The 24,821-nt window shown below is 42.1% G+C and overlaps 113 pseudogenes; all 113 read left to right on the plus strand.

The window, feature by feature from the left end:
- The first annotated feature begins 14 nt into the window (after window positions 1-14).
- On the plus strand, window positions 15-133 carry LOC142707074 (5S ribosomal RNA; annotated as a pseudogene).
- Window positions 134-386: 253 nt separating this feature from the next.
- On the plus strand, window positions 387-505 carry LOC142707143 (5S ribosomal RNA; annotated as a pseudogene).
- Window positions 506-572: 67 nt separating this feature from the next.
- Window positions 573-691, plus strand: LOC142707102 (5S ribosomal RNA; annotated as a pseudogene).
- A 67-nt stretch (window positions 692-758) lies between these two features.
- On the plus strand, window positions 759-877 carry LOC142706903 (5S ribosomal RNA; annotated as a pseudogene).
- Window positions 878-944: 67 nt separating this feature from the next.
- LOC142707401 (5S ribosomal RNA) lies at window positions 945-1,063 on the plus strand (annotated as a pseudogene).
- Window positions 1,064-1,130: 67 nt separating this feature from the next.
- On the plus strand, window positions 1,131-1,249 carry LOC142707471 (5S ribosomal RNA; annotated as a pseudogene).
- Window positions 1,250-1,316: 67 nt separating this feature from the next.
- Window positions 1,317-1,435, plus strand: LOC142707254 (5S ribosomal RNA; annotated as a pseudogene).
- Window positions 1,436-1,502: 67 nt separating this feature from the next.
- On the plus strand, window positions 1,503-1,621 carry LOC142707421 (5S ribosomal RNA; annotated as a pseudogene).
- A 67-nt stretch (window positions 1,622-1,688) lies between these two features.
- LOC142706882 (5S ribosomal RNA) lies at window positions 1,689-1,807 on the plus strand (annotated as a pseudogene).
- Window positions 1,808-1,874: 67 nt separating this feature from the next.
- LOC142706864 (5S ribosomal RNA) lies at window positions 1,875-1,993 on the plus strand (annotated as a pseudogene).
- Window positions 1,994-2,060: 67 nt separating this feature from the next.
- On the plus strand, window positions 2,061-2,179 carry LOC142707219 (5S ribosomal RNA; annotated as a pseudogene).
- Window positions 2,180-2,246: 67 nt separating this feature from the next.
- LOC142707247 (5S ribosomal RNA) lies at window positions 2,247-2,365 on the plus strand (annotated as a pseudogene).
- Window positions 2,366-2,618: 253 nt separating this feature from the next.
- LOC142706914 (5S ribosomal RNA) lies at window positions 2,619-2,737 on the plus strand (annotated as a pseudogene).
- Window positions 2,738-2,990: 253 nt separating this feature from the next.
- LOC142707263 (5S ribosomal RNA) lies at window positions 2,991-3,109 on the plus strand (annotated as a pseudogene).
- Window positions 3,110-3,176: 67 nt separating this feature from the next.
- Window positions 3,177-3,295, plus strand: LOC142707182 (5S ribosomal RNA; annotated as a pseudogene).
- A 67-nt stretch (window positions 3,296-3,362) lies between these two features.
- On the plus strand, window positions 3,363-3,481 carry LOC142707170 (5S ribosomal RNA; annotated as a pseudogene).
- Window positions 3,482-3,707: 226 nt separating this feature from the next.
- Window positions 3,708-3,826, plus strand: LOC142707252 (5S ribosomal RNA; annotated as a pseudogene).
- A 67-nt stretch (window positions 3,827-3,893) lies between these two features.
- Window positions 3,894-4,012, plus strand: LOC142706827 (5S ribosomal RNA; annotated as a pseudogene).
- A 67-nt stretch (window positions 4,013-4,079) lies between these two features.
- LOC142707196 (5S ribosomal RNA) lies at window positions 4,080-4,198 on the plus strand (annotated as a pseudogene).
- Window positions 4,199-4,265: 67 nt separating this feature from the next.
- LOC142706915 (5S ribosomal RNA) lies at window positions 4,266-4,384 on the plus strand (annotated as a pseudogene).
- A 439-nt stretch (window positions 4,385-4,823) lies between these two features.
- On the plus strand, window positions 4,824-4,942 carry LOC142707266 (5S ribosomal RNA; annotated as a pseudogene).
- A 67-nt stretch (window positions 4,943-5,009) lies between these two features.
- LOC142707298 (5S ribosomal RNA) lies at window positions 5,010-5,128 on the plus strand (annotated as a pseudogene).
- A 67-nt stretch (window positions 5,129-5,195) lies between these two features.
- Window positions 5,196-5,314, plus strand: LOC142707129 (5S ribosomal RNA; annotated as a pseudogene).
- A 226-nt stretch (window positions 5,315-5,540) lies between these two features.
- LOC142707265 (5S ribosomal RNA) lies at window positions 5,541-5,659 on the plus strand (annotated as a pseudogene).
- A 67-nt stretch (window positions 5,660-5,726) lies between these two features.
- Window positions 5,727-5,845, plus strand: LOC142707318 (5S ribosomal RNA; annotated as a pseudogene).
- A 67-nt stretch (window positions 5,846-5,912) lies between these two features.
- On the plus strand, window positions 5,913-6,031 carry LOC142706906 (5S ribosomal RNA; annotated as a pseudogene).
- Window positions 6,032-6,284: 253 nt separating this feature from the next.
- Window positions 6,285-6,403, plus strand: LOC142706848 (5S ribosomal RNA; annotated as a pseudogene).
- Window positions 6,404-6,470: 67 nt separating this feature from the next.
- Window positions 6,471-6,589, plus strand: LOC142706803 (5S ribosomal RNA; annotated as a pseudogene).
- A 67-nt stretch (window positions 6,590-6,656) lies between these two features.
- LOC142707290 (5S ribosomal RNA) lies at window positions 6,657-6,775 on the plus strand (annotated as a pseudogene).
- A 67-nt stretch (window positions 6,776-6,842) lies between these two features.
- Window positions 6,843-6,961, plus strand: LOC142707058 (5S ribosomal RNA; annotated as a pseudogene).
- Window positions 6,962-7,028: 67 nt separating this feature from the next.
- Window positions 7,029-7,147, plus strand: LOC142706880 (5S ribosomal RNA; annotated as a pseudogene).
- A 67-nt stretch (window positions 7,148-7,214) lies between these two features.
- On the plus strand, window positions 7,215-7,333 carry LOC142706958 (5S ribosomal RNA; annotated as a pseudogene).
- Window positions 7,334-7,400: 67 nt separating this feature from the next.
- LOC142707162 (5S ribosomal RNA) lies at window positions 7,401-7,519 on the plus strand (annotated as a pseudogene).
- Window positions 7,520-7,585: 66 nt separating this feature from the next.
- Window positions 7,586-7,704, plus strand: LOC142707350 (5S ribosomal RNA; annotated as a pseudogene).
- Window positions 7,705-7,771: 67 nt separating this feature from the next.
- LOC142706779 (5S ribosomal RNA) lies at window positions 7,772-7,890 on the plus strand (annotated as a pseudogene).
- A 67-nt stretch (window positions 7,891-7,957) lies between these two features.
- LOC142707059 (5S ribosomal RNA) lies at window positions 7,958-8,076 on the plus strand (annotated as a pseudogene).
- Window positions 8,077-8,143: 67 nt separating this feature from the next.
- On the plus strand, window positions 8,144-8,262 carry LOC142707300 (5S ribosomal RNA; annotated as a pseudogene).
- Window positions 8,263-8,329: 67 nt separating this feature from the next.
- Window positions 8,330-8,448, plus strand: LOC142706847 (5S ribosomal RNA; annotated as a pseudogene).
- A 67-nt stretch (window positions 8,449-8,515) lies between these two features.
- LOC142707388 (5S ribosomal RNA) lies at window positions 8,516-8,634 on the plus strand (annotated as a pseudogene).
- Window positions 8,635-8,887: 253 nt separating this feature from the next.
- Window positions 8,888-9,006, plus strand: LOC142706826 (5S ribosomal RNA; annotated as a pseudogene).
- Window positions 9,007-9,073: 67 nt separating this feature from the next.
- On the plus strand, window positions 9,074-9,192 carry LOC142706963 (5S ribosomal RNA; annotated as a pseudogene).
- A 67-nt stretch (window positions 9,193-9,259) lies between these two features.
- On the plus strand, window positions 9,260-9,378 carry LOC142706798 (5S ribosomal RNA; annotated as a pseudogene).
- Window positions 9,379-9,445: 67 nt separating this feature from the next.
- LOC142707504 (5S ribosomal RNA) lies at window positions 9,446-9,564 on the plus strand (annotated as a pseudogene).
- A 67-nt stretch (window positions 9,565-9,631) lies between these two features.
- Window positions 9,632-9,750, plus strand: LOC142706815 (5S ribosomal RNA; annotated as a pseudogene).
- Window positions 9,751-9,817: 67 nt separating this feature from the next.
- LOC142707060 (5S ribosomal RNA) lies at window positions 9,818-9,936 on the plus strand (annotated as a pseudogene).
- Window positions 9,937-10,003: 67 nt separating this feature from the next.
- LOC142706884 (5S ribosomal RNA) lies at window positions 10,004-10,122 on the plus strand (annotated as a pseudogene).
- Window positions 10,123-10,189: 67 nt separating this feature from the next.
- On the plus strand, window positions 10,190-10,308 carry LOC142706937 (5S ribosomal RNA; annotated as a pseudogene).
- A 67-nt stretch (window positions 10,309-10,375) lies between these two features.
- LOC142707299 (5S ribosomal RNA) lies at window positions 10,376-10,494 on the plus strand (annotated as a pseudogene).
- A 67-nt stretch (window positions 10,495-10,561) lies between these two features.
- On the plus strand, window positions 10,562-10,680 carry LOC142706780 (5S ribosomal RNA; annotated as a pseudogene).
- A 67-nt stretch (window positions 10,681-10,747) lies between these two features.
- On the plus strand, window positions 10,748-10,866 carry LOC142707061 (5S ribosomal RNA; annotated as a pseudogene).
- Window positions 10,867-11,119: 253 nt separating this feature from the next.
- On the plus strand, window positions 11,120-11,238 carry LOC142707469 (5S ribosomal RNA; annotated as a pseudogene).
- Window positions 11,239-11,305: 67 nt separating this feature from the next.
- LOC142706767 (5S ribosomal RNA) lies at window positions 11,306-11,424 on the plus strand (annotated as a pseudogene).
- A 254-nt stretch (window positions 11,425-11,678) lies between these two features.
- On the plus strand, window positions 11,679-11,797 carry LOC142706865 (5S ribosomal RNA; annotated as a pseudogene).
- Window positions 11,798-11,864: 67 nt separating this feature from the next.
- Window positions 11,865-11,983, plus strand: LOC142706972 (5S ribosomal RNA; annotated as a pseudogene).
- A 67-nt stretch (window positions 11,984-12,050) lies between these two features.
- LOC142707062 (5S ribosomal RNA) lies at window positions 12,051-12,169 on the plus strand (annotated as a pseudogene).
- Window positions 12,170-12,236: 67 nt separating this feature from the next.
- LOC142706887 (5S ribosomal RNA) lies at window positions 12,237-12,355 on the plus strand (annotated as a pseudogene).
- A 67-nt stretch (window positions 12,356-12,422) lies between these two features.
- LOC142707289 (5S ribosomal RNA) lies at window positions 12,423-12,541 on the plus strand (annotated as a pseudogene).
- A 67-nt stretch (window positions 12,542-12,608) lies between these two features.
- Window positions 12,609-12,727, plus strand: LOC142707314 (5S ribosomal RNA; annotated as a pseudogene).
- Window positions 12,728-12,794: 67 nt separating this feature from the next.
- Window positions 12,795-12,913, plus strand: LOC142706929 (5S ribosomal RNA; annotated as a pseudogene).
- Window positions 12,914-12,980: 67 nt separating this feature from the next.
- On the plus strand, window positions 12,981-13,099 carry LOC142707315 (5S ribosomal RNA; annotated as a pseudogene).
- Window positions 13,100-13,166: 67 nt separating this feature from the next.
- Window positions 13,167-13,285, plus strand: LOC142706930 (5S ribosomal RNA; annotated as a pseudogene).
- Window positions 13,286-13,352: 67 nt separating this feature from the next.
- Window positions 13,353-13,471, plus strand: LOC142706889 (5S ribosomal RNA; annotated as a pseudogene).
- Window positions 13,472-13,538: 67 nt separating this feature from the next.
- LOC142707301 (5S ribosomal RNA) lies at window positions 13,539-13,657 on the plus strand (annotated as a pseudogene).
- Window positions 13,658-13,724: 67 nt separating this feature from the next.
- Window positions 13,725-13,843, plus strand: LOC142706859 (5S ribosomal RNA; annotated as a pseudogene).
- Window positions 13,844-13,910: 67 nt separating this feature from the next.
- On the plus strand, window positions 13,911-14,029 carry LOC142707363 (5S ribosomal RNA; annotated as a pseudogene).
- A 67-nt stretch (window positions 14,030-14,096) lies between these two features.
- Window positions 14,097-14,215, plus strand: LOC142707426 (5S ribosomal RNA; annotated as a pseudogene).
- Window positions 14,216-14,282: 67 nt separating this feature from the next.
- Window positions 14,283-14,401, plus strand: LOC142706959 (5S ribosomal RNA; annotated as a pseudogene).
- A 67-nt stretch (window positions 14,402-14,468) lies between these two features.
- On the plus strand, window positions 14,469-14,587 carry LOC142707468 (5S ribosomal RNA; annotated as a pseudogene).
- A 67-nt stretch (window positions 14,588-14,654) lies between these two features.
- Window positions 14,655-14,773, plus strand: LOC142706801 (5S ribosomal RNA; annotated as a pseudogene).
- A 67-nt stretch (window positions 14,774-14,840) lies between these two features.
- On the plus strand, window positions 14,841-14,959 carry LOC142707063 (5S ribosomal RNA; annotated as a pseudogene).
- Window positions 14,960-15,026: 67 nt separating this feature from the next.
- LOC142706825 (5S ribosomal RNA) lies at window positions 15,027-15,145 on the plus strand (annotated as a pseudogene).
- Window positions 15,146-15,212: 67 nt separating this feature from the next.
- On the plus strand, window positions 15,213-15,331 carry LOC142707494 (5S ribosomal RNA; annotated as a pseudogene).
- Window positions 15,332-15,398: 67 nt separating this feature from the next.
- On the plus strand, window positions 15,399-15,517 carry LOC142707199 (5S ribosomal RNA; annotated as a pseudogene).
- Window positions 15,518-15,584: 67 nt separating this feature from the next.
- Window positions 15,585-15,703, plus strand: LOC142707371 (5S ribosomal RNA; annotated as a pseudogene).
- A 67-nt stretch (window positions 15,704-15,770) lies between these two features.
- Window positions 15,771-15,889, plus strand: LOC142707400 (5S ribosomal RNA; annotated as a pseudogene).
- A 68-nt stretch (window positions 15,890-15,957) lies between these two features.
- On the plus strand, window positions 15,958-16,076 carry LOC142706868 (5S ribosomal RNA; annotated as a pseudogene).
- A 67-nt stretch (window positions 16,077-16,143) lies between these two features.
- Window positions 16,144-16,262, plus strand: LOC142707336 (5S ribosomal RNA; annotated as a pseudogene).
- Window positions 16,263-16,329: 67 nt separating this feature from the next.
- LOC142706814 (5S ribosomal RNA) lies at window positions 16,330-16,448 on the plus strand (annotated as a pseudogene).
- A 67-nt stretch (window positions 16,449-16,515) lies between these two features.
- LOC142706878 (5S ribosomal RNA) lies at window positions 16,516-16,634 on the plus strand (annotated as a pseudogene).
- Window positions 16,635-16,887: 253 nt separating this feature from the next.
- LOC142706768 (5S ribosomal RNA) lies at window positions 16,888-17,006 on the plus strand (annotated as a pseudogene).
- A 67-nt stretch (window positions 17,007-17,073) lies between these two features.
- LOC142706924 (5S ribosomal RNA) lies at window positions 17,074-17,192 on the plus strand (annotated as a pseudogene).
- Window positions 17,193-17,259: 67 nt separating this feature from the next.
- LOC142706913 (5S ribosomal RNA) lies at window positions 17,260-17,378 on the plus strand (annotated as a pseudogene).
- Window positions 17,379-17,445: 67 nt separating this feature from the next.
- LOC142707480 (5S ribosomal RNA) lies at window positions 17,446-17,564 on the plus strand (annotated as a pseudogene).
- Window positions 17,565-17,631: 67 nt separating this feature from the next.
- On the plus strand, window positions 17,632-17,750 carry LOC142707064 (5S ribosomal RNA; annotated as a pseudogene).
- A 253-nt stretch (window positions 17,751-18,003) lies between these two features.
- Window positions 18,004-18,122, plus strand: LOC142707329 (5S ribosomal RNA; annotated as a pseudogene).
- Window positions 18,123-18,189: 67 nt separating this feature from the next.
- On the plus strand, window positions 18,190-18,308 carry LOC142707239 (5S ribosomal RNA; annotated as a pseudogene).
- Window positions 18,309-18,375: 67 nt separating this feature from the next.
- LOC142706778 (5S ribosomal RNA) lies at window positions 18,376-18,494 on the plus strand (annotated as a pseudogene).
- A 67-nt stretch (window positions 18,495-18,561) lies between these two features.
- LOC142706885 (5S ribosomal RNA) lies at window positions 18,562-18,680 on the plus strand (annotated as a pseudogene).
- Window positions 18,681-18,747: 67 nt separating this feature from the next.
- Window positions 18,748-18,866, plus strand: LOC142707369 (5S ribosomal RNA; annotated as a pseudogene).
- Window positions 18,867-18,933: 67 nt separating this feature from the next.
- On the plus strand, window positions 18,934-19,052 carry LOC142707100 (5S ribosomal RNA; annotated as a pseudogene).
- Window positions 19,053-19,119: 67 nt separating this feature from the next.
- Window positions 19,120-19,238, plus strand: LOC142707039 (5S ribosomal RNA; annotated as a pseudogene).
- A 67-nt stretch (window positions 19,239-19,305) lies between these two features.
- Window positions 19,306-19,424, plus strand: LOC142707257 (5S ribosomal RNA; annotated as a pseudogene).
- A 67-nt stretch (window positions 19,425-19,491) lies between these two features.
- LOC142706926 (5S ribosomal RNA) lies at window positions 19,492-19,610 on the plus strand (annotated as a pseudogene).
- Window positions 19,611-19,677: 67 nt separating this feature from the next.
- On the plus strand, window positions 19,678-19,796 carry LOC142707432 (5S ribosomal RNA; annotated as a pseudogene).
- Window positions 19,797-19,863: 67 nt separating this feature from the next.
- LOC142707335 (5S ribosomal RNA) lies at window positions 19,864-19,982 on the plus strand (annotated as a pseudogene).
- A 250-nt stretch (window positions 19,983-20,232) lies between these two features.
- Window positions 20,233-20,351, plus strand: LOC142707459 (5S ribosomal RNA; annotated as a pseudogene).
- Window positions 20,352-20,604: 253 nt separating this feature from the next.
- Window positions 20,605-20,723, plus strand: LOC142707280 (5S ribosomal RNA; annotated as a pseudogene).
- A 67-nt stretch (window positions 20,724-20,790) lies between these two features.
- On the plus strand, window positions 20,791-20,909 carry LOC142707453 (5S ribosomal RNA; annotated as a pseudogene).
- A 253-nt stretch (window positions 20,910-21,162) lies between these two features.
- On the plus strand, window positions 21,163-21,281 carry LOC142707163 (5S ribosomal RNA; annotated as a pseudogene).
- A 67-nt stretch (window positions 21,282-21,348) lies between these two features.
- Window positions 21,349-21,467, plus strand: LOC142707171 (5S ribosomal RNA; annotated as a pseudogene).
- Window positions 21,468-21,534: 67 nt separating this feature from the next.
- On the plus strand, window positions 21,535-21,653 carry LOC142707224 (5S ribosomal RNA; annotated as a pseudogene).
- A 67-nt stretch (window positions 21,654-21,720) lies between these two features.
- Window positions 21,721-21,839, plus strand: LOC142707291 (5S ribosomal RNA; annotated as a pseudogene).
- Window positions 21,840-21,906: 67 nt separating this feature from the next.
- Window positions 21,907-22,025, plus strand: LOC142707407 (5S ribosomal RNA; annotated as a pseudogene).
- Window positions 22,026-22,092: 67 nt separating this feature from the next.
- On the plus strand, window positions 22,093-22,211 carry LOC142706769 (5S ribosomal RNA; annotated as a pseudogene).
- Window positions 22,212-22,278: 67 nt separating this feature from the next.
- On the plus strand, window positions 22,279-22,397 carry LOC142707101 (5S ribosomal RNA; annotated as a pseudogene).
- Window positions 22,398-22,464: 67 nt separating this feature from the next.
- LOC142706867 (5S ribosomal RNA) lies at window positions 22,465-22,583 on the plus strand (annotated as a pseudogene).
- Window positions 22,584-22,650: 67 nt separating this feature from the next.
- On the plus strand, window positions 22,651-22,769 carry LOC142707212 (5S ribosomal RNA; annotated as a pseudogene).
- A 67-nt stretch (window positions 22,770-22,836) lies between these two features.
- LOC142706871 (5S ribosomal RNA) lies at window positions 22,837-22,955 on the plus strand (annotated as a pseudogene).
- A 67-nt stretch (window positions 22,956-23,022) lies between these two features.
- Window positions 23,023-23,141, plus strand: LOC142706816 (5S ribosomal RNA; annotated as a pseudogene).
- A 67-nt stretch (window positions 23,142-23,208) lies between these two features.
- Window positions 23,209-23,327, plus strand: LOC142706883 (5S ribosomal RNA; annotated as a pseudogene).
- Window positions 23,328-23,394: 67 nt separating this feature from the next.
- Window positions 23,395-23,513, plus strand: LOC142706938 (5S ribosomal RNA; annotated as a pseudogene).
- A 67-nt stretch (window positions 23,514-23,580) lies between these two features.
- On the plus strand, window positions 23,581-23,699 carry LOC142707178 (5S ribosomal RNA; annotated as a pseudogene).
- Window positions 23,700-23,766: 67 nt separating this feature from the next.
- LOC142707292 (5S ribosomal RNA) lies at window positions 23,767-23,885 on the plus strand (annotated as a pseudogene).
- Window positions 23,886-24,821: the final 936 nt, after the last annotated feature.

Raw genomic sequence — 24,821 nt, forward strand, 5'->3', positions numbered from 1 at the left:
TTAAGGCTTTTAATGTCAATGGCCATTCTAAGCTGAATGTGCCTGCTCTCGTCAGATCGCAGAAGTTACACAGCTTAAGGCCTCGCTAGTACCAGTGTGGGAGACTGTCTGGGAATCCGTGGTGCCGTTGACTTTTTATTATGTCGTTTAGATTTTGTTTCACAATCGATTAAAAAGGACTATGGATTAAAGCATTTAATGTCAATGGCCATTCTAAGCTGAATCTGCCTGCTCTCGTTAGATCGCAGACGTTACACAGCTTAACGCCTCGCTAGTACCAGTGTGGGAGACTGTCTGGGAATCCGTGGTGCGGTTGACTTTTTATTATGTCGTTTAGATTTTTTTTCACAATAGATTAAATAGGACTATGGATTAAAGCATTTAACGTCAATGGCCATTCTAAGCTGGATGTGCCTGCTCTCGTCAGAACGCAGAAGTTACACAGCTTAAGGCCTCGCTAGTACCAGTGTGGGAGACTGTCTGGGAATCCGTGGTGCGGTTGAATTTTTATTATGTCGTTTAGATTTTGTTTCACAATCGATTAAAAAAGACTATGGATTAAAGCATTTAATGTCAATGGCCATTCTAAGCTGAATGTCCCTGCTCTCGTCAAATCGCAGAAGTTACACAGCTTAAGGCCTCGCTAGTACCAGTGTGGGAGACTGTCTGGGAATCCGTGGTGCCGTTGACTTTTTATTATGTCGTTTAGATTTTGTTTCACAATCGATTAAAAAGGACTATGGATTAAAGCATTTAATGTCAATGGCCATTCTAAGCTGAATGTGCCTGCTCTCGTTAGATCGCAGACGTTACACAGCTTAACGCCTCGCTAGTACCAGTGTGGGAGACTGTCTGGGAATCCGTGGTGCGGTTGACTTTTTATTATGTAGGTTAGATTTTGTTTCACAATAGATTAAATAGGACTATGGATTAAGGCTTTTAATGTCAATGGCCATTCTAAGCTGAATGTGACTGCTCTCGTCAGATCGCAGAAGTTACACAGCTTAAGGCCTCGCTAGTACCAGTGTGGGAGACTGTCTGGGAATCTGTGGTGCGGTTGACTTTTTATTATGTCGTTTAGATTTTGTTTCACAATCGATTAAAAAGGACTATGGATTAAAGCATTTAATGTCAATGGCCATTCTAAGCTGAATGTGCCTGCTCTCGTTAGATCGCAGAAGTTACACAGCTTAACGCCTCGCTAGTACCAGTGTGGGAGACTATCTGGGAATCCGTGGTGCGGTTGACTTTTTATTATGTCGTTTAGATTTTGTTTCACAATAGATTAAATAGGACTATGGATTAAAGTATTTAACGTCAATGGCCATTCTAAGCTGAATGTGCCTGCTCTCGTCAGATCGCAGAAGTTACACAGCTTAAGTCCTCGCTAGTACCAGTGTGGGAGACTGTCTGGGAATCCGTGGTGCGGTTGACTTTTTATTATGTCGTTTAGATTTTGTTTCACAATCGATTAAAAAGGACTATGGATTAAAGCATTTAATGTCAATGGCCATTCTAAGCTGAATGTCCCTGCTCTCGTCAGATCGCAGAAGTTACACAGCTTAAAGCCTCGCTAGTACCAGTGTGGGAGACTGTCTGGGAATCCGTGGTGCGGTTGACTTTTTATTATGTCGTTTAGATTTTGTTTCACAATCGATTAAAAAGGACTATGGATTAAAGCATTTAATGTCAATGGCCATTCTAAGCTGAATGTGCCTTCTCTCGTCAGATCGCAGAAGTTACACAGCTTAAGGCCTCGCTAGTACCAGTGTGGGAGACTGTCTGGGAATCCGTGGTGCGGTCGACTTTCTATTATGTCGTTTAGATTTTGTTTCACAATCGATTAAAAAGGACTATGGATTAAAGCATTTAATGTCAATGGCCATTCTAAGCTGAATGTGCGTGCTCTCGTCAGATCGCAGAAGTTACACATCTTAAGGCCTCGCTAGTACCAGTGTGGGAGACTGTCTGGGAATCCGTGGTGCGGTTGACGTTTTATTATGTCGTTTAGATTTTGTTTCACAATAGATTAAATAGGACTATGGATTAAAGCATTTAATGTCAATGGCCATTCTAAGCTGAATGTCCCTGCTCTCGTCAGATCGCAGAAGTTACACAGCTTTAGGCCTCGCTAGTACCAGTGTGGGAGACTGTCTGGGAATCCGTGGTGCGGTTGCCTTTTTATTATGTTGTTTAGATTTTGTTTCACAATAGATTAAATAGGACTATGGATTAAGGCTTTTAATGTCAATGGCCATTCTAAGCTGAATGTGCCTGCTCTCGTCAGTTCGCAGAAGTTACACAGCTTAAGGCCTCGCTAGTACCAGTGTGGGAGACTGTCTGGGAATCCGTGGTGCGGTTGACTTTTTATTATGTCGTTTAGATTTTGTTTCACAATAGATTAAATAGGACTATGGATTAAAGCATTTAATGTCATTGGCCATTCTAAGCTGAATGTCCCTGCTCTCGTCAGATCGCAGAAGTTACACAGCTTAAGGCCTCGCTAGCACCAGTGTGGGAGACTGTCTGGGAATCCGTGGTGCGGTTTACTTTTTATTATGTCGTTTAGATTTTGTTTCACAATCGATTAAAAAGGACTATGGATTAAAGCATTTAATGTCAATGGCCATTCTAAGCTGAATGTGCCTGCTCTCGTTAGATCGCAGAAGTTACACAGCTTAACGCCTCGCTAGTACCAGTGTGGGAGACTGTCTGAGAATCCGTGGTGCGGTTGACTTTTTATTATGTCGTTTAGATTTTGTTTCACAATAGATTAAATAGGACTATGGATTAAAGGATTTAACGTCAATGGCCATTCTAAGCTGAATGTGCCTGCTCTCGTCAGATCGCAGAATGTACACAGCTTAAGTCCTCGCTAGTACCAGTGTGGGAGACTGGCTGGGAATCCATGGTGCGGTTGACTTTTTATTATGTCGTTTAGATTTTGTTTCACAATCGATTAAAAAGGACTATGGATTAAAGCATTTAATGTCAATGGCCATTCTAAGCTGAATGTGCCTGCTCTCGTCAGATCGCTGAAGTTATACAGCTTAAGGCCTCACTAGTACCAGTGTGGGAGACTGTCTGGGAATCCGTGGTGCGGTTGACTTTTTATTATGTCGTTTAGATTTTGTTTCACAATAGATTAGATAGGACTATGGATTAAAGCATTTAATGTCAATGGCCATTCTAAGCTGAATGTCCCTGCTCTCGTCAGATCGCAGAAGTTACACAGCTTAAGGCCTCGCTAGTACCAGTGTGGGAGACTGTCTGGGAATCCGTGGTGCGGTAGACTTTTTATTATGTCGTTTAGATTTTGTTTCACAATAGATTAAATAGGACTATGGATTAAAACATTTAACGTCAATGGCCATTCTAAGCTGAATGTGCCTGCTCTCGTCAGAACGCAGAAGTTACACAGCTTAAGGCCTCGCTAGTACCAGTGTGGGAGACTGTCTGGAAATCCGTGGTGCGGTTGACTTTTTATTATGTCGTTTAGATTTTGTTTCACAATCGATTAAAAAGGACTATGGATTAAAGCATTTAATGTCAATGGCCATTCTAAGCTGAATGTGCCTGCTCTCGTTAGATCGCAGAAGTTACACAGCTTAACGCCTCGCTAGTACCAGTGTGGGAGACTGTCTATTATGTCGTTTAGATTTTTTTTCACAATAGATTAAATAGGACTATGGATTTAAGCATTTAACGTCAATGGCCATTCTAAGCTGAATGTGCCTGCTCTCGTCAGAACGCAGAAGTTACACAGCTTAAGGCCTCGCTAGTACCAGTGTAGGAGACTGTCTGGGAATCCGTGGTGTGGTTGACTTTTTATTATTTTTTTTAGATTTTGTTTCACAATAGATTAAATAGGACTATGGATTAAGGCTTTTAATGTCAATGGCCGTTCTAAGCTGAATGTGCCTGCTCTCGTCAGATCGCACAAGTTACACAGCTTAAGGCCTCGCTAGTACCAGTGTGGGAGACTGTCTGGGAATCCGTGGTGCGGTTGACTTTTTATTATGTCGTTTAGATTTTGTTTCACAATCGATTAAAAAGGACTATGGATTAAGGCTTTTAATGTCAATGGCCATTCTAAGCTGAATGTGCCTGCTCTCGTCAGATCGCAGAAGTTACACAGCTTAAGGCCTCGCTAGTACCAGTGTGGGAGACTGTCTGGGAATCCGTGGTGCGGTTTACTTTTTATTATGTCGTTTAGATTTTGTTTCACAATCGATTAAAAAGGACTATGGATTAAAGCATTTAATGTCAATGGCCATTCTAAGCTGAATGTGCCTGCTCTCGTTAGATCGCAGAAGTTACACAGCTTAACGCCTCGCTAGTACCAGTGTGGGAGACTGTCTGAGAATCCGTGGTGCGGTTGACTTTTTATTATGTCGTTTAGATTTTGTTTCACAATAGATTAAATAGGACTATGGATTAAAGGATTTAACGTCAATGGCCATTCTAAGCTGAATGTGCCTGCTCTCGTCAGATCGCAGAATGTACACAGCTTAAGTCCTCGCTAGTACCAGTGTGGGAGACTGGCTGGGAATCCGTGGTGCGGTTGAAATTTTATTATGTCGTTTAGATTTTGTTTCACAATCGATTAAAAAGGACTATGGATTAAAGCATTTAATGTCAATGCCCATTCTAAGCTGAATGTCCCTGCTCTCGTCAAATCGCAGAAGTTACACAGCTTAAGGCCTCGCTAGTACCAGTGTGGGAGACTGTCTGGGAATCCATGGTGCGGTTGACTTTTTATTATGTCGTTTAGATTTTGTTTCACAATCGATTAAAAAGGACTATGGATTAAAGCATTTAATGTCAATGGCCATTCTAAGCTGAATGTGCCTGCTCTCGTCAGATCGCTGAAGTTATACAGCTTAAGGCCTCACTAGTACCAGTGTGGGAGACTGTCTGGGAATCCGTGGTGCGGTTGACTTTTTATTATGTCGTTTAGATTTTGTTTCACAATAGATTAGATAGGACTATGGATTAAAGCATTTAATGTCAATGGCCATTCTAAGCTGAATGTCCCTGCTCTCGTCAGATCGCAGAAGTTACACAGCTTAAGGCCTCGCTAGTACCAGTGTGGGAGACTGTCTGGGAATCTGAGGTGCGGTAGACTTTTTATTATGTCGTTTAGATTTTGTTTCACAATAGATTAAATAGGACTATGGATTAAAACATTTAACGTCAATGGCCATTCTAAGCTGAATGTGCCTGCTCTCGTCAGAACGCAGAAGTTACACAGCTTAAGGCCTCGCTAGTACCAGTGTGGGAGACTGTCTGGGAATCCGTGGTGCGGTTGACTTTTTATTATGTCGTTTAGATTTTGTTTCACAATCGATTAAAAAGGACTATGGATTAAAGCATTTAATGTCAATGGCCATTCTAAGCTGAATGTGCCTGCTCTCGTTAGATCGCAGAAGTTACACAGCTTAACGCCTCGCTAGTACCAGTGTGGGAGACTGTCTATTATGTCGTTTAGATTTTTTTTCACAATAGATTAAATAGGACTATGGATTTAAGCATTTGACGTCAATGGCCATTCTAAGCTGAATGTGCCTGCTCTCGTCAGAACGCAGAAGTTACACAGCTTAAGGCCTCGCTAGTACCAGTGTAGGAGACTGTCTGGGAATCCGTGGTGTGGTTGACTTTTTATTATTTTTTTTAGATTTTGTTTCACAATAGATTAAATAGGACTATGGATTAAGGCTTTTAACGTCAGTGGCCGTTCTAAGCTGAATGTGCCTGCTCTCGTCAGATCGCAGAAGTTACACAGCTTAAGGCCTCGCTAGTACCAGTGTGGGAGACTGTCTGGGAATCCGTGGTGCGGTTGACTTTTTATTATGTCGTTTAGATTTTGTTTCACAATCGATTAAAAAGGACTATGGATTAAAGCATTTAATGTCAATGGCCATTCTAAGCTGAATGTGCCTGCTCTCGTTAGATTGCAGAAGTTACACAGCTTAAGGCCTCGCTAGTACAAGTGTGGGAGACTGTCTGGGAATCCGTGGTGCGGTTGCCTTTTTATTATGTCATTTAGATTTTGTTTCACAATCGATTAAAAAGGACTATGGATTAAAGCATTTAATGTCAATGGCCATTCTAAGCTGAATGTGCCTGCCCTCGTTAGATCGCAGAAGTTACACAGCTTAACGCCTCGCTAGTAAAAGTGTGGGAGACTGTCTGGGAATCCGTGGTGCGGTTGAATTTTTATTATGTCGTTTAGATTTTGTTTCACAATAGATTAAATAGGACTATGGATTAAAGCATTTAACTTCAATGGCCATTCTAAGCTGAATGTGCCTGCTCTCGTCAGATCGCAGAAGTTACATAGCTTAAGGTCTCGCTAGTACCAGTGTGGGAGACTGTCTGGGAATCCGTGGTGCGGTTGACTTTTTATTATGTTGTTTAGATTTTGCTTCACAATAGATTAAATAGGACTATGGATTAAAGCATTTAACGTCAGTGGCCATTCTAAGCTGAATGTGCCTGCTCTCGTCAGAATGCAGAAGTTACACAGCTTAAGGCCTCGCTAGTACCAGTGTGGGAGACTGTCTGGGAATCCGTGGTGCGGTTGAATTTTTATTATGTCGTTTAGATTTTGTTTCACAATCGATTAAAAAGGACTATGGATTACAGCATTTAATGTCAATGGACATTCTAAGCTGAATGTGCCTGCTCTCGTCAGATCGCAGAAGTTACACAGCTTAAGGCCTCGCTAGTACCAGTGTGGGAGACTGTCTGGGAATCCGTGGTGCGGTTGACTTTTTATTATGTCGTTTAGATTTTGTTTCACAATCGATTAAAAAGGACTATGGATTAAAGCATTTAATGTCAATGGCCATTCTAAGCTGAATGTCCCTGCTCTCGTCAGATCGCAGAAGTTACACAGCTTAAGGCCTCGCTAGTACCAGTGTGGGAGACTGTCTGGGAATCCGTGGTGCGGTTGACTTTTTATTATGTCGTTTAGATTTTGTTTCACAATCGATTAAAAAGGACTATGGATTAAAGCATTTAATGTCAATGGCCATTCTAAGCTGAATGTCTCTGCTCTCGTCAGATCGCATAAGTTACACAGCTTAAGGCCTCGCTAGTACCAGTGTGGGAGACTGTCTGGGAATCCGTGGTGCGGTTGACTTTTTATTATGTCGTTTAGATTTTGTTTCACAATCGATTAAAAAGGACTATGGATTAAAGCATTTAATGTCAATGGCCATTCTAAGCTGAATGTGCCTGCCCTCGTTAGATCGCAGAAGTTACACAGCTTAACGCCTCGCTAGTACCAGTGTGGGAGACTGTCTGGGAATCCGTGGTGCGGTTGACTTTTTATTATGTCGTTTAGATTTTGTTTCACAATAGATTAAATAGGACTATGGATTAAAGCATTTAACTTCAATGGCCATTCTAAGCTGAATGTGCCTGCTCTCGTCAGATCGCAGAAGTTACACAGCTTAAGGCCTCGCTAGTACCAGTGTGGGAGACTGTCTGGGAATCCGTGGTGCGGTTGACTTTTTATTATGTCGTTTAGATTTTGTTTCACAATAGATTAAATAAGACTATGATTAAAGCATTTAACGTCAATGGCCATTCTAAGCTGAATGTGCCTGCTCTCGTCAGAACGCAGAAGTTACACAGCTTAAGGCCTCGCTAGTACCAGTGTGGGAGGCTGTTTGAGAATCCGTGGTGCGGTTGACTTTTTATTATGTCGTTTAGATTTTGTTTCACAATAGATTAAATAGGACTATGGATTAAAGGATTTAACGTCAATGGCCATTCTAAGCTGAATGTGCCTGCTCTCGTCAGATCGCAGAAGTTACACAGCTTAAGTCCTCGCTAGTACCAGTGTGGGAGACTGTCTGGGAATCCGTGGTGCGGTTGAATTTTTATTATGTCGTTTAGATTTTGTTTCACAATCGATTAAAAAGGACTATGCATTAAAGCATTTAATGTCAATGGCCATTCTAAGCTGAATGTCCCTGCTCTCGTCAGATCGCAGAAGTTACACAGCTTAAGGCCTCGCTAGTACCAGTGTGGGAGACTGTCTGGGAATCCGTGGTGCGGTTGACTTTTTATTATGTCGTTTAGATTTTGTTTCACAATCGATTAAAAAGGACTATGGATTAAAGCATTTAACTTCAATGGCCATTCTAAGCTGAATGTGCCTGCTCTCGTCAGATCGCAGAAGTTACACAGCTTAAGGCCTTGCTAGTACCAGTGTGGGAGACTGTCTGGGAATCCGTGGTGCGGTTGACTTTTTATTATGTCGTTTAGATTTTGTTTCACAATAGATTAAATAGGACTATGGATTAAAGCATTTAACGTCAATGGCCATTCTAAGCTGAATGTGCCTGCTCTCGTCAGATCGCAGAAGTTACACAGCTTAAGGCCTCGCTAGTACCAGTGTGGGAGACTGTCTGGGAATCCGTGGTGCGGTTGACTTTTTATTATGTCGTTTAGATTTTGTTTCACATTCGATTAAAAAGGACTATGGATTAAGGCATTTAATGTCAATGGCCATTCTAAGCTGAATGTGCCTGCTCTCGTCAGATCGCAGAAGTTACACAGCTTAAGGCCTCGCTAGTACCAGTGTGGGAGACTGTCTGGGAATCCGTGGTGCGGTTGACTTTTTATTATGTCGTTTAGATTTTGTTTCACAATAGATTAAATAGGACTATGGATTAAAGGATTTAACGTTAATGGCCATTCTAAGCTGAATGTGCCTGCTCTCGTCAGATCGCAGAAGTTACACAGCTTAAGTTCTCGCTAGTACCAGTGTGGGAGACTGTCTGGGAATCCGTGGTGCGGTTGAATTTTTATTATGTCGTTTAGATTTTGTTTCACAATCGATTAAAAAGGACTATGGATTAAAGCTTTTAATGTCAATGGCCATTCTAAGCTGAATGTCCCTGCTCTCGTCAGATCGCAGAAGTTACACAGCTTAAGGCCTCGCTAGAACCAGTGTGGGAGACTGTCTGGGAATCCGTGGTGCGGTTGACTTTTTATTATGTCGTTTAGATTTTGTTTCACAATCGATTAAAAAGGACTATGGATTAAAGCATTTAATGTCAATGGCCATTCTAAGCTGAATGTGCCTTCTCTCGTCAGATCGCAGAAGTAACACAGCTTAAGGCTTCGCTAGTACCAGTGTGGGAGACTGTCTGGGAATCCGTGGTGCGGTTGACTTTTTATTATGTTCTTTAGATTTTGTTTCACAATAGATTAAATAGGACTATGGATTAAGGCTTTTAATGTCAATGGCCATTCTAAGCTGAATGTGCTTGCTCTCGTCAGATCGCAGAAGTTACACAGTTTAAGGCCTCGCTAGTACCAGTGTGGGAGACTGTCTGGGAATCCGTGGTGCGGTTGAATTTTTATTATGTCGTTTAGATTTTGTTTCACAATCGATTAAAAAGGACTATGGATTAAAGCATTTAATGTCAATGGCCATTCTAAGCTGAATGTGCCTGCTCTCGTTAGATCGCAGAAGTTACACAGCTTAACGCCTCGCTAGTACCAGTGTGGGAGACTGTCTGGGAATCCGTGGTGCGGTTGACTTTTTATTATGTCGTTTAGATTTTGTTTCACAATAGATTAAATAGGACTATGGATTAAAGGATTTAACGTCAATGGCCATTCTAAGCTGAATGTGCCTGCTCTCGTCAGATCGCAGAAGTTACACAGCTTAAGTCCTCGCTAGTACCAGTGTGGGGGACTGTCTGGGAATCCGTGGTGCGGTTGAATTTCTATTATGTAGTTTAGATTTTGTTTCACAATCGATTAAAAAGGACTATGGATTAAAGCATTTAATGTCAATGGCCATTCTAAGCTGAATGTCCCTGCTCTCGTCAGATCGCAGAAGTTACACAGCTTAAGGCCTCGCTAGTACCAGTGTGGGAGACTGTCTGGGAATCCGTGGTGCGGTTGACTTTTTATTATGTCGTTTAGATTTTGTTTCACAATCGATTAAAAAGGACTATGGATTAAAGCATTTAATGTCAATGGCCATTCTAAGCTGAATGTGCCTTCTCTCGTCAGATCGCAGAAGTTACACAGCTTAAGGCCTCGCTAGTACCAGTGTGGGAGACTGTCTGGGAATCCGTGGTGCGGTCGACTTTCTATTATGTCGTTTAGATTTTGTTTCACAATCGATTAAAAAGGACTATGGATTAAAGCATTTAATGTCAATGGCCATTCTATGCTGAACGTGCGTGCTCTCGTCAGATCGCAGAAGTTACACATCTTAAGGCCTCGCTAGTACCAGTGTGGGAGACTGTCTGGGAATCCGTGGTGCGGTTGACTTTTTATTATGTCGTTTAGATTTTGTTTCACAATAGATTAGATAGGACTATGGATTAAAGAATTTAATGTCAATGGCCATTCTAAGCTGAATGTCCCTGCTCTCGTCAGATCGCAGAAGTTACACAGCTTAAGGCCTCGCTAGTACCAGTGTGGGAGACTGTCTGGGAATCCGTGGTGCATTTGACTTTTTATTATGTCGTTTAGATTTTGTTTCACAATAGATTAAATAGGACTATGGATTAAAGGATTTAACGTCAATGGCCATTCTAAGCTGAATGTGCCTGCTCTCGTCAGATCGCAGAAGTTACACAGCTTAAGTCCTCGCTAGTACCAGTGTGGGAGACTGTCTGGGAATCCGTGGTGCGGTTGAATTTTTATTATGTCGTTTAGATTTTGTTTCACAATCGATTAAAAAGGACTATGGATTAAAGCATTTAACGTCAATGGCCATTCTAAGCTGAATGTCCCTGCTCTCGTCAGATCGCAGAAGTTACACAGCTTAAGGCCTCGCTAGTACCAGTGTGGGAGACTGTCTGGGAATCCGTGGTGCGGTTGACTTTTTATTATGTCGTTTAGATTTTGTTTCACAATCGATTAAAAAGGACTATGGATTAAAGCATTTAATGTCAATGGCCATTCTAAGCTGAATGTGCCTTCTTTCGTCAGATCGCAGAAGTAACACAGCTTAAGGCTTCGCTAGTACCAGTGTGGGAGACTGTCTGGGAATCCGTGGTGCGGTTGACTTTTTATTATGTTGTTTAGATTTTGTTTCACAATAGATTAAATAGGACTATGGATTAAGGCTTTTACTGTCAATGGCCATTCTAAGCTGAATGTGCCTGCTCTCGTCAGATCGCAGAAGTTACACATCTTAAGGCCTCGCTGGTACCAGTGTGGGAGACTGTCTGGGAATCCGTGGTGCAGTTGACTTTTTATTATGTCGTTTAGATTTTGTTTCACAATCGATTAAAAAGGACTATGGATTAACGCATTTAATGTCAATGGCCATTCTAAGCTGAATGTGCCTGCTCTCGTTAGATCGCAGAAGTTACACAGCTTAACGCCTCGCTAGTACCAGTGTGGGAGACTGTCTGGGAATCCGTGGTGCGGTTGACTTTTAATTATGTCTTTTTTTATTTTGTTTCACAATAGATTAAATAGGACTATGGATTAAAGAATTTAACGTCAATGGCCATTCTAAGCTGAATGTGCATGCTCTCGTCAGATCGCAGAAGTTACACAGCGTAAGTCCTCGCTAGTACCAGTGTGGGAGACTGTCTGGGAATCCGTGGTGCGGTTGAATTTTTATTATGTCGTTTAGATTTTGTTTCACAATCGATTAAAAAGGACTATGGATTAAAGCATTTAATGGCAATGGCCATTCTAAGCTGAATGTCCCTGCTCTCGTCAGATCGCAGAAGTTACACAGCTTAAGCCCTCGCTAGTACCAGTGTGGGAGACTGTCTGGGAATCCGTGGTGCGGTTGACTTTTTATTATGTCGTTTAGATTTTGTTTCACAATCGATTAAAAAGGACTATGGATTAAAGCATTTAATGTCAATGGCCATTCTAAGCTGAATGTGCCTTCTCTAGTCAGATCGCAGAAGTTACACAGCTTAAGGCCTCGCTAGTACCAGTGTGGGAGACTGTCTGGGAATCCGTGGTGCGGTTGACTTTTTATTATGTCGTTTAGATTTTGTTTCACAATAGATTAAATAGGACTATGGATTAAAGCATTTAATGTCAATGGCCATTCTAAGCTGAATGTCCCTGCTCTCGTCAGATCGCAGAAGTTACACAGCTTAAGGCCTCGCTAGTACCAGTGTGGGAGACTGTCTGGGAATCCGTGGTGCGGTTGACTTTTTATTATGTCGTTTAGATTTTGTTTCACAATCGATTAAAAAGGACTATGGATTAAAGCATTTAATGTCAATGGCCATTCTAAGCTGAATGTCCCTTCTCTCGTCAGATCGCAGAAGTTACACAGCTAAAGGCCTCGCTAGTACCAGTGTGGGAGACTGTCTGGGAATCCGTGGTGCGGTTGACTTTTTATTATGTTGTTTAGATTTTGTTTCACAATAGATTAAATAGGACTATGGATTAAGGCTTTTAATGTCAATTGCCATTCTAAGCTGAATGTGCCTGCTCTCGTCAGATCGCAGAAGTTACACAGCTTAAGGCCTCGCTAGTACCAGTGTGGGAGACTGTCTGGGAATGCGTGGTGCGGTTGACTCTTTATTATGTCGTTTAGATTTAGTTTCACAATCGATTAAAAAGGACTATGGATTAAAGCATTTAATGTCAATGGCCATTCTAAGCTGAATGTGCCTGCTCTCGTCAGATCGCAGAAGTTACACAGCTTAAGGCCTCGCTAGTACCAGTGTGGGAGACTGTCTGGGAATCCGTGGTTCGGTTGACTTTTTATTATGTCGTTTAGATTTTGTTTCACAATAGATTAAATAGGACTATGGATTAAGGCTTTTAATGTCAATGGCCTTTCTAAGCTGAATGTGCCTGCTCTCGTCAGATCGCAGAAGTTACACAGCTTAAGGCCTCGCTAGTACCAGTGTGAGAGCCTGTCTGGGAATCCGTGGTGCGGTTGACTTTTTATTATGTAGTTTAGATTTTGTTTCACAATCGATTAAAAAGGACTATGGATTAAAGCATTTAACGTCAATGGCCATTCTAAGCTGAATGTGCCTGCTCTCGTCAGATCGCAGAAGTTACACAGCTTAAGGCCTCGCTAGTACCAGTGTGGGAGACTGTCTGGGAATCCGTGGTTCGGTTGACTTTTTATTATGTCGTTTAGATTTTGTTTCACAATAGATTAAATAGGACTATGGATTAAGGCTTTTAATGTCAATGGCCTTTCTAAGCTGAATGTGCCTGCTCTCGTCAGATCGCAGAAGTTACACAGCTTAAGGCCTCGCTAGTACCAGTGTGAGAGCCTGTCTGGGAATCCGTGGTGCGGTTGACTTTTTATTATGTAGTTTAGATTTTGTTTCACAATCGATTAAAAAGGACTATGGATTAAAGCATTTAATGTCAATGGCCATTCTAAGCTGAATGTCCCTTCTCTCGTCAGATCGCAGAAGTTACACAGCTAAAGGCCTCGCTAGTACCAGTGTGGGAGACTGTCTGGGAATCCGTGGTGCGGTTGACTTTTTATTATGTTGTTTAGATTTTGTTTCACAATAGATTAAATAGGACTATGGATTAAGGCTTTTAATGTCAATTGCCATTCTAAGCTGAATGTGCCTGCTCTCGTCAGATCGCAGAAGTTACACAGCTTAAGGCCTCGCTAGTACCAGTGTGGGAGACTGTCTGGGAATGCGTGGTGCGGTTGACTCTTTATTATGTCGTTTAGATTTAGTTTCACAATCGATTAAAAAGGACTATGGATTAAAGCATTTAATGTCAATGGCCATTCTAAGCTGAATGTGCCTGCTCTCGTCAGATCGCAGAAGTTACACAGCTTAAGGCCTCGCTAGTACCAGTGTGGGAGACTGTCTGGGAATCCGTGGTGCGGTTGACTTTTTATTATGTCGTTTAGATTTTGTTTCACAATCGATTAAAAAGGACTATGGATTAAAGCATTTAATGTCAATGGCCATTCTAAGCTGAATGTCCCTGCTCTCATCAGATCGCAGAAGTTACACAGCTTAAGGCCTCGCTAGTACCAGTGTGGGAGACTGTCTGGGAATCCGTGGTGCGGTTGACTTTTTATTATGTTGTTTAGATTTTGTTTCACAATCGATTAAAAAGGACTATGGATTAAAGCATTTAATGTCAATGGCCATTCTAAGCTGAATGTCCCTGCTCTCGTCAGATCGCATAAGTTACACAGCTTAAGGCCTCGCTAGTACCAGTGTGGGAGACTGTCTGGGAATCCGTGGTGCAGTTGACTTTTTATTATGTCGTTTAGATTTTGTTTCACAATCGTTTAAAAAGGACTATGGATTAAAGCATTTAATGTCAATGGCCATTCTAAGCTGAATGTGCCTGCCCTCGTTAGATCGCAGAAGTTACACAGCTTAACGCCTCGCTAGTACCAGTGTGGGAGACTGTCTGGGAATCCGTGGTGCGGTTGACTTTTTATTATGTCGTTTAGATTTTGTTTCACAATAGATTAAATAGGACTATGGATTAAAGCATTTAACTTCAATGGCCATTCTAAGCTGAATGTGCCTGCTCTCGTCAGAACGCAGCAGTTACACATCTTAAGGCCTCGCTAGTACCAGTGTGGGAGACTGTCTGGGAATCCGTGGTGCGGTTGACTTTTTATTATGTCGTTTAGATTTTGTTTCACAATAGATTAAATAGGACTATGGATGAAAGCATTTAACATCAATGGCCATTCTAAGCTGAATGTGCCTGCTCTCGTCAGAACGCAGCAGTTACACATCTTAAGGCCTCGCTAGTACCAGTGTGGGAGACTGTCTGGGAATCCGTGGTGCGGTTGAATTTTTATTATGTCGTTTAGATTTTGTTTCACAATCGATTAAAAAGGACTATGGATTAAAGCATTTAATGTCAATGGCCATTCTAAGCTGAATGTCCCTGCTCTCGTCAGATCGCAGAAGTTACACAGCTTAAGGCCTCGCTAGTACCAGTGTGGGAGACTGTCTGGGAATCCGTGGTGCGGTTGACTTTTTATTATGTCGTTTAGATTTTGTTTCACAATCGATTAAAAAGGACTATGGATTAAAGCATTTAATGTCAATGGCCAATCTAAGCTGAATGTGCCTGCTCTCGTCAGATCGCAGAAGTTACACAGCTTAAGGCCTCGCTAGTACCAGTGTGGGAGACTGACTGGGAATCCATGGTGCGGTTGACTTTTTATTATGTCGTTTAGATTTTGTTTCACAATCGATTAAAAAGGACTATGGATTAAAGCATTTAATGTCAATGGCCATTCTAAGCTGAATGTGCCTCCTCTCGTCAGATCGCAGAAGTTACACAGCTTAAGGCCTCGCTAGTACCAGTGTGGGAGACTGTCTGGGAATCCGTGGTGCGGTTGACTTTTTATTATGTCGTTTAGATTTTGTTTCACAATAGATTAAATAGGACTATGGATTAAAGCATTTAACGTCAATGGCCATTCTAAGCTGAATGTGCCTGCTCTCGTCAGAACGCAGAAGTTACACAGCTTAAGGCCTCACTAGTACCAGTGTGGGAGACTGTCTGGGAATCCGTGGTGCGGTTGAATTTTTATTATGTCGTTTAGATTTTGTTTCACAATCGATTAAAAAGGACTATGGATTAAAGCCTTTAATGTCAATGGCCATTCTAAGCTGAATGTCCCTGCTCTCGTCAGATCGCAGAAGTTACACAGCTTAAGGCCTCGCTAGTACCAGTGTGGGAGACTGTCTGGGAATCCGTGGTGTGGTTGTCTTTTTATTATGTTGTTTAGATTTTGTTTCACAATAGATTAAATAGGACTATGGATTAAGGCTTTTAATGTCAATGGCCATTCTAAGCTGAATGTGCCTGCTCTCGTCAGATCGCAGAAGTTACACAGCTTAAGGCCTCGCTAGTACCAGTGTGGGAGACTGTCTGGGAATCCGTGGTGCGGTTGACTTTTTATTATGTCGTTTAGATTTTTTTTTCACAATAGATTAAATAGGACTATGGATTAAAGCATTTAACGTCAATGGCCATTCTAAGCTGAATGTGCCTGCTCTCGTTAGATCGCAGAAATTACACAGCTTAACGCCTCGCTAGTACCAGTGTGGGAGACTGTCTGGGAATCCGTGGTGTGGTTGACTTTTTATTATGTCGTTTAGATTTTTTTTCACAATAGATTAAATAGGACTATGGATTAAAGCATTTAACGTCAATGGCCATTCTAAGCTGAATGTGCCTGCTCTCGTCAGATCGCAGAAGTTACACAGCTTAAGACCTCGCTAGTACCAGTGTGGGAGACTGTCTGGGAATCAGTGGTGCGGTTGACTTTTTATTATGTTGGTTAGATTTTGTTTCACAATAGATTAAATAGGACTATGGATTAAGGCTTTTAATGTCAATGGCCATTCTAAGCTGAATGTGACTGCTCTCGTCAGATCGCAGAAGTTACACAGCTTAAGGCCTTGCTAGTACCAGTGTGGGAGACTGTCTGGGAATCTGTGGTGCGGTTGACTTTTTATTATGTCGTTTAGATTTTGTTTCACAATCGATTAAAAAGGACTATGGATTAAAGCATTTAATGTCAATGGCCATTCTAAGCTGAATGTGCCTGCTCTCGTTAGATCGCAGAAGTTACACAGCTTAACGCCTTGCTAGTACCAGTGTGGGAGACTGTCTGGGAATCCGTGGTGCGGTTGACTTTTTATTATGTCGTTTAGATTTTGTTTCACAATAGATTAAATAGGAATATGGATTAGAACATTTAACGTCAATGGCCATTCTAAGCTGAATGTGCCTGCTCTCGTCAGATCGCAGAAGTTACACAGCTTAAGGCCTCGCTAGTATCAGTGTGAGAGACTGTCTGGGAATCCGTGGTGCGGCTGACTTTTTATTATGTCGTTTAGATTTTGTTTCACAATCGATTAAAAAGGACTATGGATTAAAGCATTTAATGTCAATGGCCATTCTAAGCTGAATGTGCCTGCTCTCGTTAGATCGCAGAAGTTACACAGCTTAACGCCTCGCTAGTACCAGTGTGGGAGACTGTCTGGGAATCCGTGGTGCGGTTGACTTTTTATTATGTTGGTTAGATTTTGTTTCACAATAGATTAAATAGGACTATGGATTAAGGCGTTTAATGTCAATGGCCATTCTAAGCTGAATGTGACTGCTCTCGTCAGGTCGCAGAAGTTACACAGCTTAAGGCCTTGCTAGTACCAGTGTGGGAGACTGTCTGGGAATCTGTGGTGCGGTTGACTTTTTATTATGTTGTTTAGATTTTGTTTCACAATAGATTAAATAGGACTATGGATTAAGGCATTTAATATCAATGGCCATTCTAAGCGGAATGTCCCTGCTCTCGTCAGATCGCAGAAGTTACACAGTTTAAGGCCTCGCTAGTACCAGTGTGGGAGACTGTCTGGGAATCCGTGGTGCGGTTGAATTTTTATTATGTCGTTTAGATTTTGTTTCACAATCGATTAAAAAGGACTATGGATTACAGCATTTAATGTCAATGGACATTCTAAGCTGAATGTGCCTGCTCTCGTCAGATCGCAGAAGTTACACAGCTTAAGGCCTCGCTAGTACCAGTGTGGGAGACTGTCTGGGAATCCGTGGTGCGGTTGCCTTTTTATTATGTCGTTTAGATTTTGTTTCACAATCGATTAAAAAGGACTATGGATTAAAGCACTTAATGTCAATGGCCATTCTAAGCTGAATGTCCCTGCTCTCGTCAGATCGCAGAAGTTACACAGCTTAAGGCCTCGCTAGTACCAGTGTGGGAGACTGTCTGGGAATCCGTGGTGCGGTTGACTTTTTATTATGTCGTTTAGATTTTGTTTCACAATCGATTAAAAAGGACTATGGATTAAAGCATTTAATATCAATGGCCATTCTAAGCGGAATGTCCCTGCTCTCGTCAGATCGCAGAAGTTACACAGCTTAAGGCCTCGCTAGTACCAGTGTGGGAGACTGTCTGGGAATCCGTGGTGAGGTTGACTTTTTATTATGTCGTTTCGATTTTGTTTCACAATCGATTAAAAAGGACTATGGATTAAAGCATTTAATGTCAATGGCCATTCTAAGCTGAATGTGCCTGCTCTCGTCAGATCGCAGAAGTTACACAGCTTAAGCCCTCGCTAGTACCAGTGTGGGAGACTGTCTGGGAATCCGTGGTGCAGTTGACTTTTTATTATGTTGTTTAGATTTTGTTTCATAATAGATTAAATAGGACTATGGATTAAGGCTTTTAATGTCAATAGCCATTCTAAGCTGAATGTGCCTGCTCTCGTCAGATCGCAGAAGTTACACAGCTTAAGGCCTCGCTAGTACAAGTGTGGGAGACTGTCTGGGAATCCGTGGTGCGGTTGACTTTTTATTATGTCGTTTAGATTTTGTTTCACAATCGATTAAATAGGACTATGGATTAAAGCATTTAACGTCCGTGGCCATTCTAAGCTGAATGTGCCTGCTCTCGTCAGAACGCAGAAGTTACACAGCTTAAGGCCTCGCTAGTACCAGTGTGGGAGACTGTCTGGGAATCCGTGGTGCGGTTGAATTTTTATTATGTCGTTTAGATTTTGTTTCACAATCGATTAAAAAGGACTATGGATTACAGCATTTAATGTCAATGGACATTCTAAGCTGAATTTGCCTGCTCTCGTCAGATCGCAGAAGTTACACAGCTTAAGGCCTCGCTAGTACCAGTGTGGGAGACTGTCTGGGAATCCGTGGTGCGGTTGCCTTTTTATTATGTCGTTTAGATTTTGTTTCACAATCGATTAAAAAGGACTATGGATTAAAGCACTTAATGTCAATGGCCATTCTAAGCTGAATGTCCCTGCTCTCGTCAGATCGCAGAAGTTACACAGCTTAAGGCCTCGCTAGTACCAGTGTGGGAGACTGTCTGGGAATCCATGGTGCGGTTGACTTTTTATTATGTCGTTTAGATTTTGTTTCACAATCGATTAAAAAGGACTATGGATTAAAGCATTTAATGTCAATGGCCATTCTAAGCTGAATATGCCTGCTCTCGTCAGATCGCAGAAGTTACACAGCTTAAGGCCTCGCTAGTACCAGTGTGGGAGACTGACTGGGAATCCGTGGTGCGGTTGACTTTTTATTATGTCGTTTAGATTTTGTTTCAAAATAGATTAAATAGGACTATGGATTAAAGCAATTAACGTCAATGGCCATTCTAAGCTGAATGTGCCTGCTCTCGTCAGAACGCAGAAGTTACACAGCTTAAGGCCTCACTAGTACCAGTGTGGGAGACTGTCTGGGAATCTGTGGTGTGGTTGACTTTTTATTATGTTGTTTAGATTTTGTTTCACAATAGATTAAATAGGACTATGGATTAAGGCTTTTAATGTCAATGGCCATTCTAAGCTGAATGTGCCTGCTCTCGTCAGATCACAGAAGTTACACAGCTTAAGGCCTCGCTAGTACCAGTGTGGGAGACTGTCTGGGAATCCGTGGTGCGGTTGACTTTTTATTATGTCGTTTAGATTTTTTTTCACAATAGATTAAATAGGACTATGGATTAAAGCATTTAACGTCAATGGCCATTCTAAACTGGATGTGCCTGCTCTCGTCAGAACGCAGAAGTTACACAGCTTAAGGCCTCGCTAGTACCAGTGTGGGAGACTGTCTGGGAATCCGTGATGCGGTTGAATTTTTATTATGTCGTTTAGATTTTGTTTCACAATCGATTAAAAAAGACTATGGATTAAAGCATTTAATGTCAATGGCCATTCTAAGCTGAATGTCCCTGCTCTCGTCAGATCGCAGAAGTTACACAGCTTAAGGCCTCGCTAGTACCAGTGTGGGAGACTGTCTGGGAATCCGTGATGCGGTTGACTTTTTATTATGTTGGTTAGATTTTGTTTCACAATAGATTAAATAGGACAATGGATTAAGGCTTTTAATGTCAATGGCCATTCTAAGCTGAATGTGACTGCTCTCGTCAGATCGCAGAAGTTACACAGCTTAAGGCCTCGTTAGTACCAGTGTGGGAGACTGTCTGGGAATCTGTGGTGCGGTTGACTTTTTATTATGTCGTTTAGATTTTGTTTCACAATCGATTAAAAAGGACTATGGATTAAAGCATTTGTCAATGGCCATTCTAAGCTGAATGTGCCTGCTTTCGTTGGATCGCAGAAGTTACACAGCTTAACGCCTCGCTAGTACCAGTGTGGGAGACTGTCTGGGAATCCGTGGTGCGGTTGACTTTTTATTATGTCGTTTAGATTTTGTTTCACAATAGATTAAATAGGACTATGGATTAGAGCATTTAACGTCAATGGCCATTCTAAGCTGAATGTGCCTGCTCTCGTCAGATCGCAGAAGTTACACAGCTTAAGGCCTCGCTAGTATCAGTGTGGGAGACTGTCTGGGAATCCGTGGTGCGGTTGAATTTTTATTATGTCGTTTAGATTTTGTTTCACAATCGATTAAAAAGGACTATGGATTAAAGCATTTAATGTCAATGGCCATTCTAAGCGGAATGTCCCTGCTCTCGTCAGATCGCAGAAGTTACACAGCTTAAAGCCTCGCTAGTACCAGTGTGGGAGACTGTCTGGGAATCCGTGGTGTGGTTGACTTTTTATTATGTCGTTTAGATTTTGTTTCACAATCGATTAAAAAGGACTATGGATTAAAGCATTTAATGTCAATGGCCATTCTAAGCTGAATGTGCCTGCTCTCGTCAGATCGCAGAAGTTACACAGCTTAAGGCCTCGTTAGTAACAGTGTGGGAGACTGTCTGGGAATCCGTGGTGCAGTTGACTTTTTATTATGTCGTTTAGATTTTGTTTCACAATAGATTAAATAGGACTATGGATTAAGGCTTTTAATGTCAATGGCCAACCTAAGCTGAATGTGCCTGCTCTCGTCAGATCGCAGAAGTTACACAGCTTAAGGCCTCGCTAGTACAAGTGTGGGAGACTGTCTGGGAATCCGTGGTGCGGTTGACTTTTTATTATGTCGTTTAGATTTTGTTTCACAATCGATTAAAAAGGACTATGGATTAAAGCATTTAATGTCAATGGCCATTCTAAGCTGAATGTGCCTGCCCTCGTTAGATCGCAGAAGTTACACAGCTTAACGCCTCGCTAGTAACAGTGTGGGAGACTGTCTGGGAATCCGTGGTGCGGTTGACTTTTTATTATGTCGTTTAGATTTTGTTTCACAATAGATTAAATAGGACTATGGATTAAAGCATTTAACTTCAATGGCCATTCTAAGCTGAATGTGCCTGCTCTCGTCAGATCGCAGAAGTTACACAGCTTAAGGCCTCGCTAGTACCAGTGTGGGAGACTGTCTGGGAATCCGTGGTGCGGTTGACTTTTTATTATGTCGTTTAGATTTTGTTTCACAATAGATTAAATAGGACTATGGATTAAAACATTTAACGTCAGTGGCCATTCTAAGCTGAATGTGCCTGCTCTCGTCAGAACGCAGAAGTTACACAGCTTAAGGCCTCGCTAGTACCAGTGTGGGAGACTGTCTGGGAATCCGTGGTGTGGTTGACTTTTTATTATGTCGTTTAGATTTTGTTTCACAATCGATTAAAAAGGACTATGGATTAAAGCATTTAATGTCAATGGCCATTCTAAGCTGAATGTGCCTGCTCTCGTCAGATCGCAGAAGTTACACAGCTTAAGGCCTCGCTAGTACCAGTGTGGGAGACTGTCTGGGAATCCGTGGTGCGGTTGAATTTTTATTATGTCGTTTAGATTTTGTTTCACAATCGATTAAAAAGGACTATGGATTACAGCATTTAATGTCAATGGACATTCTAAGCTGAATGTGCCTGCTCTCGTCAGATCGCAGAAGTTACACAGCTTAAGGCCTCGCTAGTACCAGTGTGGGAGACTGTCTGGGAATCCGTGGTGCGGTTGACTTTTTATTATGTCGTTTAGATTTTGTTTCACAATCGATTAAAAAAGACTATGGATTAAAGCATTTAATGTCAATGGCAATTCTAAGCTGAATGTCCCTGCTCTCGTCAGATCGCAGAAGTTACACAGCTTAAGGCCTCGCTTGTACCAGTGTGGGAGACTGTCTGGGAATCCGTGGTGCGGTTGACTTTTTATTATGTCGTTTAGATTTTGTTTCACAATCGATTAAAAAGGACTATGGATTAAAGCATTTAATGTCAATGGCCATTCTAAGCTGAATGTGCCTGCTCTCGTTAGATCGCAGAAGTTACACAGCTTAACGCCTCGCTAGTACCAGTGTGGGAGACTGTCTGGGAATCCGTGGTGCGGTTGACTTTTTATTATGTCGTTTAGATTTTGTTTCACAATAGATTAAATAGGACTATGGATTAAAGCATTTAATATCAATGGCCATTCTAAGCTGAATGTGCCTGCTCTCGTCAGAACGCAGAAGTTACACAGCTTAAGGCCTCGCTAGTACCAGTGTGGGAGACTGTCTGGGAATCCGTGGTGCGGTTGACTTTTTATTATGTCGTTTAGATTTTGTTTCACAATAGATTAAATAGGACTATGGATTAAAGGATTTAACGTCAATGGCCATTCTAAGCTGAATGTGCCTGCTCTCGTCAGATCGCAGAAGTTACCCAGCTTAAGTCCTCGCTAGTACCAGTGTGGGAGACTGTCTGGGAATCCGTGGTGCGGTTGAATTTTTATTATGTCGTTTAGATTTTGTTTCACAATCGATTAAAAAGGACTATGGATTAAAGCATTTAATGTCAATGGCCATTCTAAACTGAATGTGCCTGCTCTCGTCAGATCGCAGAAGTTACACAGCTTAAGGCCTCGCTAGTACCAGTGTGGGAGACTGTCTGGGAATCCGTGGTGCGGTTGACTTTTTATTATGTCGTTTAGATTTTGTTTCACATTCGATTAAAAAGGACTATGGATTAAAGCATTTAATGTCAATGGCCATTCTAAGCTGAATGTGCCTGCTCTCGTCAGATCGCAGAAGTTACACAGCTTAAGGCCTCGCTAGTACCAGTGTGGGAGACTGTCTGGGAATCCGTGGTGCGGTTGACTTTTTATTATGTCGTTTAGATTTTGTTTCACAATCGATTAAAAAGGACTATGGATTAAAGCATTTAATGTTAATGGCCATTCTAAGCTGAATGTGCCTGCTCTCGTCAGATCGCAGAAGTTACACAGCTTAACGCCTCGCTAGTACCAGTGTGGGAGACTGTCTGGGAATCCGTGGTGCGGTTGACTTTTTATTATGTCGTTTAGATTTTGTTTCACAATAGATTAAATAGGACTATGGATTAAAGCATTTAACGTCAATGGCCATTCTAAGCTGAATGTGCCTGCTCTCGTCAGATCGCAGAAGTTACACAGCTTAAGGCCTCGCTAGTACCAGTGTGGGAGACTGTCTGGGAATCCGTGGTGCGGTTGACTTTTTATTATGTCGTTTAGATTTTGTTTCACAATCGATTAAAAAGGACTTTGGATTAACGCATTTAATGTCAATGGCCATTCTAAGCTGAATGTCCCTGCTCTCGTCAGATCGCATAAGTTACACAGCTTAAGGCCTCGCTAGTAACAGTGTGGGAGACTGTCTGGGAATCCGTGGTGCGGTTGACTTTTTATTATGTCGTTTAGATTTTGTTTCACAATAGATTAAATAGGACTATGGATTAAAGCGTTTAACTTCAATGGCCATTCTAAGCTGAATGTGCCTGCTCTCGTCAGAACGCAGAAGTTACACAACTTAAGGCCTCGCTAGTACCAGTGTGGGAGACTGTCTGGGAATCCGTGGTGCGGTTGAATTTTTATTATGTCGTTTAGATTTTGTTTCACAATCGATTAAAAAGGACTATGGATTACTGCATTTAATGTCAATGGACATTCTAAGCTGAATGTGCCTGCTCTCGTCAGATCGCAGAAGTTACACAGCTTAAGGCCTCGCTAGTACCAGTGTGGGAGACTGTCTGGGAATCCGTGGTGCGGTTGACTTTTTATTATGTCGTTTAGATTTTGTTTCACAATCGATTAAAAAGGACTATGGATTAAAGCATTTAATTAGAGATGAGCGAACCGGGACAACCGAACCCGGTTTCGGTCCGAACTTCAGGAAAAGTTCGGTTCGCAGCGAATCCGAACTTTACCGGGTTCGGCCGAACCCGTTTTGACCGAACCCGGCTACATTTTGGCGCCTGCCACATGTTACATCTAAAATGGAGGATTACAGAAGATCACCTGACATCAGGCTACCCCATAATGCCTTGCAAACGGCTCTCCCAGCCAATCGGGAGGCAGCATAGGGGCGGGCTCAAGCCTGCAATAAAAGTCTATGCACGGAGCTCAGCGGCCATTTTACAGACAGGAGCTGTAGGAATAGCATCTCTGTGCAGTAAGGGAAAGCTTTAGGAATCTAAAAGGCAGGAATTCAGAAATCGAAGGGGCTCATCCACTACTCACTACTCAGCCAGTGTGTGAATACGCTTTTATAAGGGGCTCATCCCCGTTGCATCCAACTTGCAATACAGGCAGCCTTTGTAGTAGTGGTAGTAGTAGTACTATAAGGCCCAGCATTCCCTGAGTGCACTGCAGCGAGGCTGATTGAAATTCTCATTCATTGCCATTTGCCAAGCCAGTGTCCGTGTGTGAATACGCTTTTAAAAGGGGCTCATCCATGGAATAACAATCCAACTTGCCATACAGGCAGCCTAGTAGTACTACAAGGCCCAGCATTCCCTGAGTGCACTGCAGCGAGGCTGATTGAAATTCTCATTCATTGCCATTTGCCAAGCCAGTGTCCGTGTGTGAATACGCTTTTAAAAGGGGCTCATCCCTGGAATAACAATCCAACTTGCCATACAGGCAGCCTAGAAGTACTACAACGCCCAGCATTCCCTGAGTGCACTGCAGCGAGGCTGATTGAAATTCTCA

This window comes from Rhinoderma darwinii, unplaced genomic scaffold (assembly GCF_050947455.1).
Source record: "Rhinoderma darwinii isolate aRhiDar2 unplaced genomic scaffold, aRhiDar2.hap1 Scaffold_3453, whole genome shotgun sequence".
Classification (NCBI taxonomy): Eukaryota; Metazoa; Chordata; class Amphibia; order Anura; family Rhinodermatidae; genus Rhinoderma; species Rhinoderma darwinii.